Here is a 16,733-nt window from a genome sequence, read left to right as displayed (position 1 = left end):
TCTAACAGCAGCATGTGCTCAGTATCACTTCTCCTGTGTCATATGTCTCCCTGATAGCAGCATGTGCTCAGTATCACTCCTCCAGCGCCATGTGCCTCCCTAACAGCAGCATGTGCTCAGTATCACTTCTCCTGTGTCATGTGTCTCCCTGACAGCAGCATGTGCTCAGTATCACTCCTCCTGCACCATGTGTCTCCCCTGTCCCTCTATACTGCACTGTAACCCCATATTCCCTGTACTACACTGTTACTCCTGTCCCCCTATACTGCACTGTGACCCCCCTGACCCCCTATACTGCACTGTGTCCCCCTATACTGCACTTTGACCCCTGTTCCCCATACTAAACTGTGACCCCTGTCCCATATACTGCACTGTGACCCCTGTCCCATATACTGCACTGTGACCCCTGTCCCATATACTGCACTGTGACCCCTGTCCCATATACTGCACTGTGACCCCTGTCTAATATACTGCACTGAGACCCCTAACCCTCTATACTGCACTGTGACCCCCCTGTCCTCCTATACCACACTGTGACCTCTGTCCTCCTATACCTCACTGTGACCCCTGTCCTCCTATACCGCACTGTGACCCCTGTCCTCCTATACTGCACTGTGACCCCTGTCCTCCTATACTGCACTGTGACCCCCTATCCTCCAATACTGCACTGTGTCCCCCTGTCCTCCTATACTGCACTGTGACCCCCTGTCCTATACTGCAATGTGAACCCCTGTCCCCCTATACTGCTCTGTGACCTCCTGTCCTCCTATACTGCACTGTGACTCCTGTCCCCCTATACTGCTCTGTGACCTCCTGTCCCCCTATACTGCACTGTGGCCCCTGTGCCCCTATACTGCACTGTGGCCCCTGTCCCCCTATACTGCACTGTGGCCCCCTGTCCTCCTATACTGCACTGTGTCCCCCTGTCCTCTTATACGGCACTGTGACCTCCTATACTGCACTGTGACCCCCTGTCCTATACTGCACTGTGACCCCTGTCCCCCTAAACTGCTCTGTGACATCCTGTCCTCCTATACCGCACTGTGTCCCCCTGTCCTCCTATACCGCACTGTGTCCCCCTGTCCTCCTATACCGCACTGTGTCCCCTTGTCCTCCTATACCGCACTGTGTCCCCCTGTCCTCCTATACCGCACTGTGTCCCCCTGTCCTCCTATACCGCACTGTGTCCCCCTGTCCTCCTATACCGCACTGTGTCCCCCTGTCCTCCTATACCGCACTGTGACCCCTGTCCTCCTTTACCGCACTGTGACCCCTGTCCTCCTATACTGCACTGTGACCCCTGTCCTCCTATACTGCTCTGTGTCCCCTGTCCTCCTATACTGCACTGGGGTCCCCATGTCCTCCAATACTGCACTGTGTCCCCCCAGCATGTGCTCAGTATCACTTCTCCTGTGTCATGTGTCTCCCTGACAGCAGCATGTGCTCAGTATCACTCCTCCTGCACCATGTGTCTCCCCTGTCCCTCTATACTGCACTGTAACCCCATATTCCCTGTACTACACTGTTACTCCTGTCCCCCTATACTGCACTGTGACCCCCTGACCCCCTATACTGCACTGTGTCCCCCTATACTGCACTTTGACCCCTGTTCCCCATACTAAACTGTGACCCCTGTCCCATATACTGCACTGTGACCCCTGTCCCATATACTGCACTGTGACCCCTGTCCCATATACTGCACTGTGACCCCTGTCCCATATACTGCACTGTGACCCCTGTCTAATATACTGCACTGAGACCCCTAACCCTCTATACTGCACTGTGACCCCCCTGTCCTCCTATACCACACTGTGACCTCTGTCCTCCTATACCTCACTGTGACCCCTGTCCTCCTATACCGCACTGTGACCCCTGTCCTCCTATACTGCACTGTGACCCCTGTCCTCCTATACTGCACTGTGACCCCCTATCCTCCAATACTGCACTGTGTCCCCCTGTCCTCCTATACTGCACTGTGACCCCCTGTCCTATACTGCAATGTGAACCCCTGTCCCCCTATACTGCTCTGTGACCTCCTGTCCTCCTATACTGCACTGTGACTCCTGTCCCCCTATACTGCTCTGTGACCTCCTGTCCCCCTATACTGCACTGTGGCCCCTGTGCCCCTATACTGCACTGTGGCCCCTGTCCCCCTATACTGCACTGTGGCCCCCTGTCCTCCTATACTGCACTGTGTCCCCCTGTCCTCTTATACGGCACTGTGACCTCCTATACTGCACTGTGACCCCCTGTCCTATACTGCACTGTGACCCCTGTCCCCCTAAACTGCTCTGTGACATCCTGTCCTCCTATACCGCACTGTGTCCCCCTGTCCTCCTATACCGCACTGTGTCCCCCTGTCCTCCTATACCGCACTGTGTCCCCTTGTCCTCCTATACCGCACTGTGTCCCCCTGTCCTCCTATACCGCACTGTGTCCCCCTGTCCTCCTATACCGCACTGTGTCCCCCTGTCCTCCTATACCGCACTGTGTCCCCCTGTCCTCCTATACCGCACTGTGACCCCTGTCCTCCTTTACCGCACTGTGACCCCTGTCCTCCTATACTGCACTGTGACCCCTGTCCTCCTATACTGCTCTGTGTCCCCTGTCCTCCTATACTGCACTGGGGTCCCCATGTCCTCCAATACTGCACTGTGTCCCCCTGTCCTCCTATACTGCACTGTGACCCCTGTCCTCCTATACTGCACTGTGTCCCCCTGTCCTCCTATACTGCACTGTGTCCCCCTGTCCTCCTATACTGCACTGTGACCCCTGTCCTCCTATACTGCACTGTGTCCCCCTGTCCTCCTATACTGCACTGTGTCCCCCTGTCCTCCAATACTGCACTGTGTCCCCCTGTCCTCCTATACTGCACTGTGACGCCTGCCCTCCTATACTGCTCTGTGACCCCTGTCCCCCTATACTGCACTGTGACCCCCTGTCCTCCTATACTGCACTGTGTTCCCCTGTCCTCCTATACTGCACTGTGACCCCTTCCCCCTATACTGCACTGTCCCCCCCTGTCCCCCTTTACTGCACTGTGTCCCCCTATACTGCACTGTGACCCCTGTCCTCCTATACTGCTCTGTGACCCCTGTCCCCCTATGCTGCACTGTGACCCCTGTCCCCCTATACTGCACTGTGACCCCCTGTCCTCCTATACTGCACTGTGACCCCCTGTCCTCCTATACTGCACTGTGTCCCCCTGTCCTCCTATACTGCACTGTGACCCCTGTCCTCCTATACTGCACTGTGACCCCCTGTCCTCCTATACTGCACTGTGACCCCTGTCCTCCTATACTGCACTGTGACCCCTGTCCTCCTATACTGCACTGTGACCCCTGTCCCATATACTGCACTGTGACCCCTGTCCCATATACTGCACTGTGACCCCTGTCTAATATACTGCACTGAGACCCCTAACCCTCTATACTGCACTGTGACCCCCCTGTCCTCCTATACCACACTGTGGACCTCTGTCCTCCTATACCTCACTGTGACCCCTGTCCTCCTATACCGCACTGTGACCCCTGTCCTCCTATACCGCACTGTGACCCCTGTCCTCCTATACTGCACTGTGACCCCTGTCCTCCTATACTGCACTGTGACCCCCTATCCTCCAATACTGCACTGTGTCCCCCTGTCCTCCTATACTGCACTGTGACCCCCTGTCCTATACTGCAATGTGAACCCCTGTCCCCCTATACTGCTCTGTGACCTCCTGTCCTCCTATACTGCACTGTGACTCCTGCCCCCCTATACTGCTCTGTGACCTCCTGTCCCCCTATACTGCACTGTGGCCCCTGTGCCCCCATACTGCACTGTGGCCCCTGTCCCCCTATACTGCACTGTGGCCCCCTGTCCTCCTATACTGCACTGTGTCCCCCTGTCCTCTTATACGGCACTGTGACCTCCTATACTGCACTGTGACCCCCTGTCCTATACTGCACTGTGACCCCTGTCCCCCTAAACTGCTCTGTGACATCCTGTCCTCCTATACCGCACTGTGTCCCCCTGTCCTCCTATACCGCACTGTGTCCCCCTGTCCTCCTATACCGCACTGTGTCCCCTTGTCCTCCTATATCGCACTGTGTCCCCCTGTCCTCCTATACCGCACTGTGTCCCCCTGTCCTCCTATACCGCACTGTGTCCCCCTGTCCTCCTATACCGCACTGTGTCCCCCTGTCCTCCTATACCGCACTGTGACCCCTGTCCTCCTTTACCGCACTGTGACCCCTGTCCTCCTATACTGCACTGTGACCCCTGTCCTCCTATACTGCTCTGTGTCCCCTGTCCTCCTATACTGCACTGGGGTCCCCATGTCCTCCAATACTGCACTGTGTCCCCCTGTCCTCCTATACTGCACTGTGACCCCTGTCCTCCTATACTGCACTGTGTCCCCCTGTCCTCCTATACTGCACTGTGTCCCCCTGTCCTCCTATACTGCACTGTGACCCCTGTCCTCCTATACTGCACTGTGTCCCCCTGTCCTCCTATACTGCACTGTGTCCCCCTGTCCTCCAATACTGCACTGTGTCCCCCTGTCCTCCTATACTGCACTGTGACACGTGCCCTCCTATACTGCTCTGTGACCCCTGTCCCCCTATACTGCACTGTGACCCCCTGTCCTCCTATACTGCACTGTGTTCCCCTGTCCTCCTATACTGCACTGTGACCCCTTCCCCCTATACTGCACTGTCCCCCCCTGTCCCCCTTTACTGCACTGTGTCCCCCTATACTGCACTGTGACCCCTGTCCTCCTATACTGCTCTGTGACCCCTGTCCCCCTATGCTGCACTGTGACCCCTGTCCCCCTATACTGCACTGTGACCCCCTGTCCTCCTATACTGCACTGTGACCCCCTGTCCTCCTATACTGCACTGTGTCCCCCTGTCCTCCTATACTGCACTGTGACCCCTGTCCTCCTATACTGCACTGTGACCCCCTGTCCTCCTATACTGCACTGTGACCCCTGTCCTCCTATACTGCACTGTGACCCCTGTCCTCCTATACTGCACTGTGACCCCTGTCCTCCTATACTGCACTGTGACCCCATGTCCTCCTATACTGCACTGTGACCCCTGTCCTCCTATACTGCACTGTGACCCCTGTCCTCCTATACTGCTCTGTGACCCCTGTCCTGCTATACTGCACTGTGACCCCTGTCCCCCTATACTGCACTGTGTCCCCCTGTCCTCCTATACTGCACTGTGACCCCTGTCCCTCTATACTGCACTGTGTCCCCCTGTCCTCCTATACTGCACTGTGACCCCTGTCCCCCTATACTGCACTGTGTCCCCCTGTCCCCCTATACTGCACTGTGACCCCTGCCCTCCTATACTGCACTGTGACCCCCTGTCCTCCTATACTGCACTGTGACCCCTGTCCTCCTATACTGCACTGTGACCCCTGTCCTCCTATACTGCACTGTGACCCCTGTCCTCCTATACTGCACTGTGTTCCCCTGTCCTCCTAAACTGCACTGTGACCCCTTCCCCCTATACTGCACTGTCCCCCCCTGTCCCCCTTTACTGCACTGTGTCCCCCTATACTGCACTGTGACCCCTGTCCTCCTATACTGCTCTGTGACCCCTGTCCCCCTATGCTGCACTGTGACCCCTGTCCCCCTATACTGCACTGTGACCCCCTGTCCTCCTATACTGCACTGTGACCCCCTGTCCTCCTATACTGCACTGTGTCCCCCTGTCCTCCTATACTGCACTGTGACCCCTGTCCTCCTATACTGCACTGTGACCCCCTGTCCTCCTATACTGCACTGTGACCCCTGTCCTCCTATACTGCACTGTGACCCCTGTCCTCCTATACTGCACTGTGACCCCTGTCCTCCTATACTGCACTGTGACCCCATGTCCTCCTATACTGCACTGTGACCCCTGTCCTCCTATACTGCACTGTGACCCCTGTCCTCCTATACTGCTCTGTGACCCCTGTCCTGCTATACTGCACTGTGACCCCTGTCCCCCTATACTGCACTGTGTCCCCCTGTCCTCCTATACTGCACTGTGACCCCTGTCCCTCTATACTGCACTGTGTCCCCCTGTCCTCCTATACTGCACTGTGACCCCTGTCCCCCTATACTGCACTGTGTCCCCCTGTCCCCCTATACTGCACTGTGACCCCTGCCCTCCTATACTGCACTGTGACCCCTGTCCTCCTATACTGCACTGTGACCCCTGTCCTCCTATACTGCACTGTGACCCCTGTCCTATACTGCACTGTGACCCCTGTCCTCCTATACTGCACTGTGACCCCCTGTCCTCCTATACTGCACTGTGACCCCTGTCCTCCTATACTGCACTGTGACCCCTGTCCTCCTATACTGCACTGTGACCCCCTGTCCTCCTATACTGCACTGTGACCCCTGTCCTCCTATACTGCACTGTGACCCCTGTCCTCCTATACTGCACTGTGACCCCTGTCCTCCTATACTGCACTGTGACCCCTGTCCTCCTATACTGCACTGTGACCCCCTGTCCTCCTATACTGCACTGTGTCCCCCTGTCCTCCTATACTGCACTGTGACCCCTGTCCTCCTATACTGCACTGTGACCCCCTGTCCTCCTATACTGCACTGTGACCCCTGTCCTCCTATACTGCACTGTGACCCCTGTCCTCCTATACTGCACTGTGACCCCTGTCCTCCTATACTGCACTGTGACCCCTGTCCTCCTATACTGCACTGTGACACCCTGTCCTCCTATACTGCACTGTGACCCCCTGTCCTCCTATACTGCACTGTGACCCCTGTCCTCCTATACTGCACTGTGACCCCTGTCCTCCTATACTGCACTGTGACCCCCTGTCCTCCTATACTGCACTGTGACCCCTGTCCTCCTATACTGCACTGTGACCCCCTGTCCTCCTATACTGCACTGTGACCCCTGTCCTCCTATACTGCACTGTGACCCCTGTCCTCCTATACTGCACTGTGACCCCTGTCCTCCTATACTGCACTGTGACCCCTGTCCTCCTATACTGCACTGTGACCCCTGTCCTCCTATACTGCACTGTGACCCCCTGTCCTCCTATACTGCACTGTGACCCCTGTCCTCCTATACTGCACTGTGACCCCTGTCCTCCTATACTGCACTGTGACCCCTGTCCCCCTATACTGCACTGTGTCCCCCTGTCCTCCTATACTGCACTGTGACCCCTGTCCCCCTATACTGCACTGTGTCCCCCTGTCCTCCTATACTGCACTGTGACCCCTGTCCCCCTATACTGCACTGTGTCCCCCTGTCCCCCTATACTGCACTGTGACCCCTGTCCTCCTATACTGCACTGTGACCCCTGTCCTCCTATACTGCACTGTGACCCCTGTCCTATACTGCACTATGACCCCTGTCCTCCTATACTGCACTGTGACCCCCTGTCCTCCTATACTGCACTGTGACCCCTGTCCTCCTATACGGCACTGTGACCCCTGTCCTCCTATACTGCACTGTGACCCCCTGTCCTCCTATACTGCACTGTGACCCCTGTCCTCCTATACTGCACTGTGACCCCTGTCCTCCTATACTGCACTGTGACCCCTGTCCTCCTATACTGCACTGTGACCCCTGTCCTCCTATACTGCACTGTGACCCCTGTCCTCCTATACTGCACTGTGTCCCCCTGTCCTCCTATACTGCACTGTGACCCCTGTCCCCCTATACTGCACTGTGTCCCCCTGTTCTCCTATACTGCACTGTGACCCCTGTCCCCCTATACTGCACTGTGTCCCCCTGTCCCCCTATACTGCACTGTGACCCCTGCCCTCCTATACTGCACTGTGACCCCTGTCCTCCTATACTGCACTGTGACCTCTGTCCTCCTATACTGCACTGTGACCCCTGTCCTATACTGCACTGTGACCCCTGTCCTCCTATACTGCACTGTGACCCCCTGTCCTCCTATACTGCACTGTGACCCCTGTCCTCCTATACTGCACTGTGACCCCTGTCCTCCTATACTGCACTGTGACCCCCTGTCCTCCTATACTGCACTGTGACCCCTGTCCTCCTATACTGCACTGTGACCCCTGTCCTCCTATACTGCACTGTGACCCCTGTCCTCCTATACTGCACTGTGACCCCTGTCCTTCTATACTGCACTGTGACCCCTGTCCTCCTATACTGCACTGTGACCCCCTGTCCTCCTATACTGCACTGTGACCCCTGTCCTCCTATACTGCACTGTGACCCCTGTCCTCCTATACTGCACTGTGACCCCCTGTCCTCCTATACCAGAAGTCAGGGAACATTTTTACCTTTTACCCCAAAATATATATAGATATGCCAACTTTACCCCTTGATTTCAAAGGAAGGAAGTCATATAATTGTAATACACACTGTACCCCCAGATACTGATGATATATCCTGCAAGTACGGTGCACAGCCTGGCAGCCATTGGTGATGATTACCATGTATGTACCACACGCAGCCTGGCAGTCATTGATGATGATGATGATTACCATGTATGGCTGTGTGTGGTACATACATGGTAATCATCATCACCAATGGCTGCCAGGCTGCGTGTGGTACATACATGGTAATCATCATCACCAATGGCCGCCAGGCTGTGTGTGGTATATACATGGTAATCATCATCACCAATGGCTGCCAGGCTGTGTGTGGTATATACATGGTAATCATCATCACCAATGGCCGCCAGGCTGTGTGTGGTACATACATGGTAATCATCATCACCAATGGCTGCCAGGCTGCGTGTGGTATATACATGGTAATCATCATCACCAATGGCTGCCAGGCTGCGTGTGGTATATACATGGTAATCATCATCACCAATGGCCGCCAGGCTGTGTGTGGTACATACATGGTAATCATCACCAATGGCTGCCAGGCTGTGTGTGGTACATACATGGTAATCATCATCACCAATGGCCGCCAGGCTGCGTGTGGTACATACATGGTAATCATTATCACCAATGGCCGCCAGGCTGCGTGTGGTACATACATGGTAATCATCATCACCGATGGACGCCAGGCTGCGTGTGGTATATACATGGTAATCATCATCACCAATGGCCGCCAGGCTGTGTGTGGTACATACATGGTAATCATCACCAATGGCCGCCAGGCTGTGTGTGGTACATACATGGTAATCATCATCACCAATGGCCGCCAGGCTGCGTGTGGTATATACATGGTAATCATCACTAATGGCCGCCAGGCTGTGTGTGGTACATACATGGTAATCATCACCAATGGCTGCCAGGCTGTGTGTGGTACATACATGGTAATCATCATCACCAATGGCTGCCAGGCTGCGTGTGGTACATACATGGTAATCATCACCAATGGCCGCCAGGCTGTGTGTGGTACATACATGGTAATCATCATCACCAATGGCCGCCAGGCTGCGTGTGGTATATACATGGTAATCATCACTAATGGCCGCCAGGCTGCGTGTGGTACATACATGGTAATCATCACCAATGGCCGCCAGGCTGTGTGTGGTACATACATGGTAATCATCATCACCAATGGCCGCCAGGCTGCGTGTGGTACATACATGGTAATCATCATCACCAATGGCCGCCAGGCTGTGTGTGGTACATACATGGTAATCATCACCAATGGCCGCCAGGCTGTGTGTGGTACATACATGGTAATCATCATCACCAATGGCCGCCAGGCTGCGTGTGGTACATACATAGTAATCATCATCACCAATGGCCGCCAGGCTGTGTGTGGTACATACATGGTAACCATCATCACCAATGGCCGCCAGGCTGTGTGTGGTATATACATGGTAATCATCATCATCAATGGCCGCCAGGCTGTGTGTGGTACATACATGGTAATCATCACCAATGGCCGCCAGGCTGTGTGTGGTACATACATGGTAATCATCATCACCAATGTCTGCCAGGCTGTGTGTGGTACATACATGGTAATCATCACCAATGGCCGCCAGGCTGTGTGTGGTACATACATGGTAATCATCACCAATGGCCGCCAGGCTGTGTGTGGTACATACATGGTAATCATCACCAATGGCCGCCAGGCTGTGTGTGGTACATACATGGTAATCATCACCAATGGCCGCCAGGCTGTGTGTGGTACATACATGGTAATCATCATCACCAATGGCCGCCCGGCTGTGTGTGGTATATACATGGTAACCATCATCACCAATGGCCGCCAGGCTGCGTGTGGTACATACATGGTAATCATCACCAATGGCCGCCAGGCTGCGTGTGGTACATACATGGTAATCATCATCACCAATGGCCGCCAGGCTGTGGGCCAGATTCTCTAAGTTTCACAAGTGATAAAATGGAGTGTGATAAACAGCCAGCCAATCAGCACCTACCTGCCATGTCACAGACTGTGTTTGAAAAATGTCACACAGGAGCTGATTGGCTGGCTGTTTATCACTCTTTATTTTATCACTTTTGAAGCTTAGAGAATCTGGTCCTCTGTGTGGTACATACATGGTAATCATCACCAATGGCCGCCAGGCTGTGTGTGGTACATACATGGTAATCATCATCAATGGCCGCCAGGCTGTGTGTGGTACATACATGGTAATCATCACCAATGGCCGCCAGGCTGCGTGTGGTACATACATGGTAATCATCATCACCAATGGCCGCCAGGCTGTGTGTGGTACATACATGGTAATCATCACCAATGGCCGCCAGGCTGTGTGTGGTACATACATGGTAATCATCATCACCAATGGCTGCCAGGCTGCGTGTGGTACATACATGGTAATCATCATCACCAATGGCTGCCAGGCTGTGTGTGGTACATACATGGTAATCATCATCATCAATGGCCGCCAGGCTGTGTGTGGTATATACATGGTAATCATCATCACCAATGGCCGCCAGGCTGTGTGTGGTACATACATGGTAATCATCACCAATGGCCGCCAGTCTGTGTGTGGTACATACATGGTAATCATCACCAATGGCCGCCAGGCTGCGTGTGGTACATACATGGTAATCATCATCACCAATGGCCGCCAGGCTGCGTGTGGTACATACATGGTAATCATCATCACCAATGGCCGCCAGGCTGTGTGTGGTATATACATGGTAATCATTATCACCAATGGCCGCCAGGCTGTGTGTGGTACATACATGGTAATCATCATCACCAATGGCCGCCAGGCTGCGTGTGGTACATACATGGTAATCATCATCATCAATGGCCGCCAGGCTGTGTGTGGTACATACATGGTAATCATCACCAATGGCCGCCAGGCTGTGTGTGGTACATACATGGTAATCATCATCACCAATGGCCGCCAGGCTGCGTGTGGTACATACATGGTAATCATCATCACCAATGGCCGCCAGGCTGTGTGTGGTATATACATGGTAATCCTCATCACCAATGGCTGCGTGTGGTATATACATGGTAATCATCATCACCAATGGCCGCCAGGCTGCGTGTGGTACATACATGGTAATCATCATCACCAATGGCCGCCAGGCTGCGTGTGGTACATACATGGTAATCATCATCATCAATGGCCGCCAGGCTGTGTGTGGTACATACATGGTAATCATCACCAATGGCCGCCAGGCTGTGTGTGGTACATACATGGTAATCATCATCATCAATGGCCGCCAGGCTGTGTGTGGTACATACATGGTAATCACCACCAATGGCCGCCCGGCTGTGTGTGGTACATACATGGTAATCATCATCACCAATGGTTGCCAGGCTGTGTGTGGTACATACATGGTAATCATCATCACCAATGGCCGCCAGGCTGTGTGTGGTACATACATGGTAATCATCACCAATGGCCGCCAGGCTGCGTGTGGTACATACATGGTAATCATCATCACCAATGGCCGCCATGCTGTGTGTGGTACAAACATGGTAATCATCACCAATGGCTGCCAGGCTGCGTGTGGTACATACATGGTAATCATCATCACCAATGGCCGCCAGGCTGTGTGTGGTACATACATGGTAATCATCACCAATGGCAGCCAGGCTGCGTGTGGAACATACATGGTAATCATCACCAATGGCCGCCAGGCTGTGTGTGGTACATACATGGTAATCATCATCACCAGTGGCTGCCAGGCTGTGTGTGGTACATACATGGTAATCATCATCATCAATGGCCGCCAGGCTGTGTGTGGTACATACATGGTAATCACCACCAATGGCCGCCCGGCTGTGTGTGGTACATACATGGTAATCATCATCACCAATGGTTGCCAGGCTGTGTGTGGTACATACATGGTAATCATCATCACCAATGGCTGTCAGGCTGTGTGTGGTACATACATGGTAATCATCACCAATGGCCGCCAGGCTGTGTGTGGTACATACATGGTAATCATCATCACCAATGGCCGCCAGGCTGTGTGTGGTACATACATGGTAATCATCATCAATGGCCGCCAGGCTGTGTGTGGTACATACATGGTAATCATCACCAATGGCCGCCAGGCTGTGTGTGGTACATACATGGTAATCATCACCAATGGCCACCAGGCTGTGTGTGGTATATACATGGTAATCATCATCACCAATGGCCGCCAGGCTGTGTGTGGTACATACATGGTAATCATCACCAATGGCCACCAGGCTGTGTGTGGTACATACATGGTAATCATCATCACCAATGGCCGCCAGGCTGTGTGTGGTACATACATGGTAATCATCACCAATGGCCGCCAGGCTGTGTGTGGTACATACATGGTAATCATCATCACCAATGGCCGCCAGGCTGCGTGTGGTATATACATGGTAACCATCATCACCAATGGCCGCCAGGCTGTGTGTGGTACATACATGGTAATCCTTATCACCAATGGCCGCCAGGCTGTGGGCCAGATTCTCTAAGTTTCAAAAGTGATAAAATGGAGTGTGATAAACAGCCAGCCAATCAGCACCTACCTGCCATGTCACAGACTGTGTTTGAAAAATGTCACACAGGAGCTGATTGGCTGGCTGTTTATCACTCTTTATTTTATCACTTTTGAAGCTTAGAGAATCTGGTCCTCTGTGTGGTACATACATGGTAATCATCACCAATGGCCGCCAGGCTGTGTGTGGTACATACATGGTAATCATCACCAATGGCCGCCAGGCTGTGTGTGGTACATACATGGTAATCATCATCACCAATGGCCGCCCGGCTGTGTGTGGTATATACATGGTAACCATCATCACCAATGGCCGCCAGGCTGCGTGTGGTACATACATGGTAATCATCACCAATGGCCGCCAGGCTGCGTGTGGTACATACATGGTAACCATCATCACCAATGGCCGGCAGGCTGTGTGTGGTATATACATGGTAATCATCACCAATGGCCACCAGGCTGTGTGTGGTACATACATGGTAATCATCACCAATGGCCGCCAGGCTGTGTGTGGTACATACATGGTAACCATCATCACCAATGGCCGCCAGGCTGTGTGTGGTATATACATGGTAATCATCATCACCAATGGCTGCCAGGCTGTGTGTGGTACATACATGGTAATCATCATCACCAATGGCCGCCAGGCTGTGTGTGGTACATATATGGTAATCATCATCATCAATGGCTGCCAGGCTGTGTGTGGAACATACATGGTAATCATCATCACCAATGGCCGCCAGGCTGTGTGTGGTACATATATGGTAATCATCACCAATGGCTGCCAGGCTGCATGTGGTACATACATGGTAATCATCATCACCAATGGCCGCCAGGCTGCGTGTGGTACATACATGGTAATCATCATCACCAATGGCTGCCAGGCTGCATGTGGTACATACATGGTAATCATCATCACCAATGGCCGCCAGGCTGCATGTGGTACATACATGGTAATCATCACCAATGGCCGCCAGGCTGCGTGTGGTACATACATGGTAATCATCACCAATGGCCGCCAGGCTGTGTGTGGTACATACATGGTAATCATCACCAATGGCCACCAGGCTGCGTGTGGTACATACATGGTAATCATCACCAATGGCCGCCAGGCTGCGTGTGGTACATACATGGTAATCATCATCACCAATGGCCGCCAGGCTGTGTGTGGTACATACATGGTAATCATCACCAATGGCCGCCATGCTGCGTGTGGTACATACATGGTAACCATCATCACCAATGGCCGCCAGGCTGTGTGTGGTACATACATGGTAATCATCACCAATGGCCGCCAGGCTGTGTGTGGTACATACATGGTAATCATCATCACCAATGGCTGCCAGGCTGTGTGTGGTATATACATGGCAATCATCATCATCAATGTCTGCCAGGCTGTGTGTGGTATAACCAGTCTGTGCAATGATTTACCCTAGACTAGAGATGGGTGTACCATGACAGGAGCCAAAGAAACTCAGCGTCGCAGCGGCAGTACAGGCTGCGCACTGCGGAGGTGGCGCAGCAACTAGTCAACTCTACTGAAGAAGTGGGCCGGGGCGTCACGCAGGGAAACCTTGTCACGACCACCATTGCAGCTACCCTTGCTCTCTGTGCTGTTCCAGCCCTGCAGACCTCTGACGCTATGCCCTCTGCCCTGGCGCTCACCTCCGCTGCTGATGCCAACGCCGACCTGCTACATGGTGTCGCTCTGTCACCCAGGTCCATTTGCTGGGTGTCAGTTCTGGTGCGCAATGTCTTGGCGTGCATCTCTGTGCATCCCTGACAATTCCTGCAGTATCCGCTGCAGGCTGACTCCTATAAACTTCTGAATGAAGTCTTTCGAGATATTCCTGCTGATCGTCCACTGCTCAAGCCATATCCTCCCACGGAACTCCTCTGCCTCCTCTTAGGATAAGGACAAGGTTAAACACCCCAAAGGCGTCATCTTCCTCCTGCATTCCTGACGGTCAATATCCGTGGCCAGTATCCCTGGTATCCTGGCAGCCACGACCTCATTCAGCAAGTACTGCATTGGACTTCATCTTATTCCCATTCCTTATTTGTTATTCTTCAATCATCCAATCTTTCAATCATCTTCAATAAGTATTATCATTATTGTCTTCTTTGTCATATCATCCATATCTTTGTACGCAGTATCTTCATTAAAAAAAAGGTTTAATTTTAGTCAATTGCTTCACTCCATTCTGTCGTTCAGGCAACAACCCTACATTAAAGCACCCAGCCTCCGTTACACTCCGGCTGGTGCTTCAGCAAGCTCGTGAAACGTGACAAGCCTGTTATACACAAGAGCCGAACACAATGCACTGCACCAGGTCCTTGTACACTACAGCACTGTAACACACTCAGCCCGCACTGCGCCAGGTCCTTGTACACTACAGTACTGTAACACACACAGCCCACACTGCACCAGGTCCTTGTACACTACAGTACTGTAACACACACAGCACTGCACCTGGTCCTTGTACACCACAGTACATTAGCACACACACACACACACACACACACAGCCCACACTGCACTGCGCCATTTCTTAGTACACTACAGTACTGTAACACACACAGACCACACTGCACTGTCCCAGGTCCTTGTACACCACAGTACTGTAACACACACAGCCCACACTACACTGCGCCAGGTCCTTGTACACTACAGTACTGTAACACACACAGCCCACACTGCACTGCGCCAGGTCCTTGTACACTACAGTACTGTAACACACACAGCCCACACCACACTGTACCAGGTCCTTGTACACTACAGTACTGTAACACACAGCAAGATGTGCACCTGTGTGTGTGTATATCATGGTTGCCTACCTGACCCTCTCCTTCAAGCATACCTCCCAACTTTTGACATGAAGAAATAGGGACACTCGCCGCGCGAGCGCCCGAAAAGGGGGCGGGGCGTATGCAAATGAGGGTGCGGCTTATGCTAATTAGCCGCGACCTCATTTTCATACAGAATAGACGCTGTGCGCATGCGCACAGCGTCTATTCTACTAGATTGGGGGGTCTCCCAACTGCCACCCCCCGCAGCGGGACAATGCCTGCCGCGGGTGGGACAGCGGGACAGTACCCGAAAATCGGGACTGTCCCTCTAAAATCGTGACAGTTGGGAGGTATGTTCAAGGAGAAAATGCTCTGTTCCTGTCCTGTTATGATTGCCATCACCTGTGGGGAGCTCAGGGCCGGTGCAAGGCACCGGAGCGCCCCAGGCGAGTCGGGGTGGGGGCGCCCCGGTGCCGGGGGGGGGGGGGGAGGAAAGGTAGCTGTCCTGCGGCGCTGTGTATTTGTAAGCCCCCCCCCCCTCACCTCTGCTCCGGCGTTAGTTAGCTGCGCTGTCAGACTCCCGGCCGCCTGTCACTTTTAGCAGTGACGTCGGCGGCAGGCTGAGGGATGATCGCGGTGGCTTGGAAGGACTCGGGTGCCTGAGCGCTCCCGAGTCCTCCCGCGCCGACCATACCCGAGCCTGCCGCCGACGTCACTGTAAAATGAGCGGCTAGCGGGCGGCAGGGGATCGTTGCCGCCGGACAAAAGGTCATGTTGGAGACAGGGGGGGACACAAGGTTTGTGGCGGGGGGTGGGCACTAGAGGTGCTGCGCCAGTGGTGCACACCTGGACACCACTGGCGCGCACCTATTGTATGTTAGTGGTTTGCCCGGAGATTTTCCGGGACAGCCCGCTGCGGCAGCGCAGCTGAGCCCGGAAAATCTCTGGGCAAACCACTCAAGGGGTTAAATACACAGCGCCGCAGGACAGCTACCCCCGCGGCACGGGGGAGGGGGAGCAAAATGCCGCCCTCCAGTGGCCGGCGCCCTAGGCAAATGCCTAGATTTGCCTAGTGGTGG

This window comes from Crinia signifera, chromosome 12, assembly GCF_055691185.1.
Source record: "Crinia signifera chromosome 12, ASM5569118v1, whole genome shotgun sequence".
Taxonomy (NCBI): domain Eukaryota; kingdom Metazoa; phylum Chordata; class Amphibia; order Anura; family Myobatrachidae; genus Crinia; species Crinia signifera.
This window is presented reverse-complemented; position numbering follows the sequence as displayed.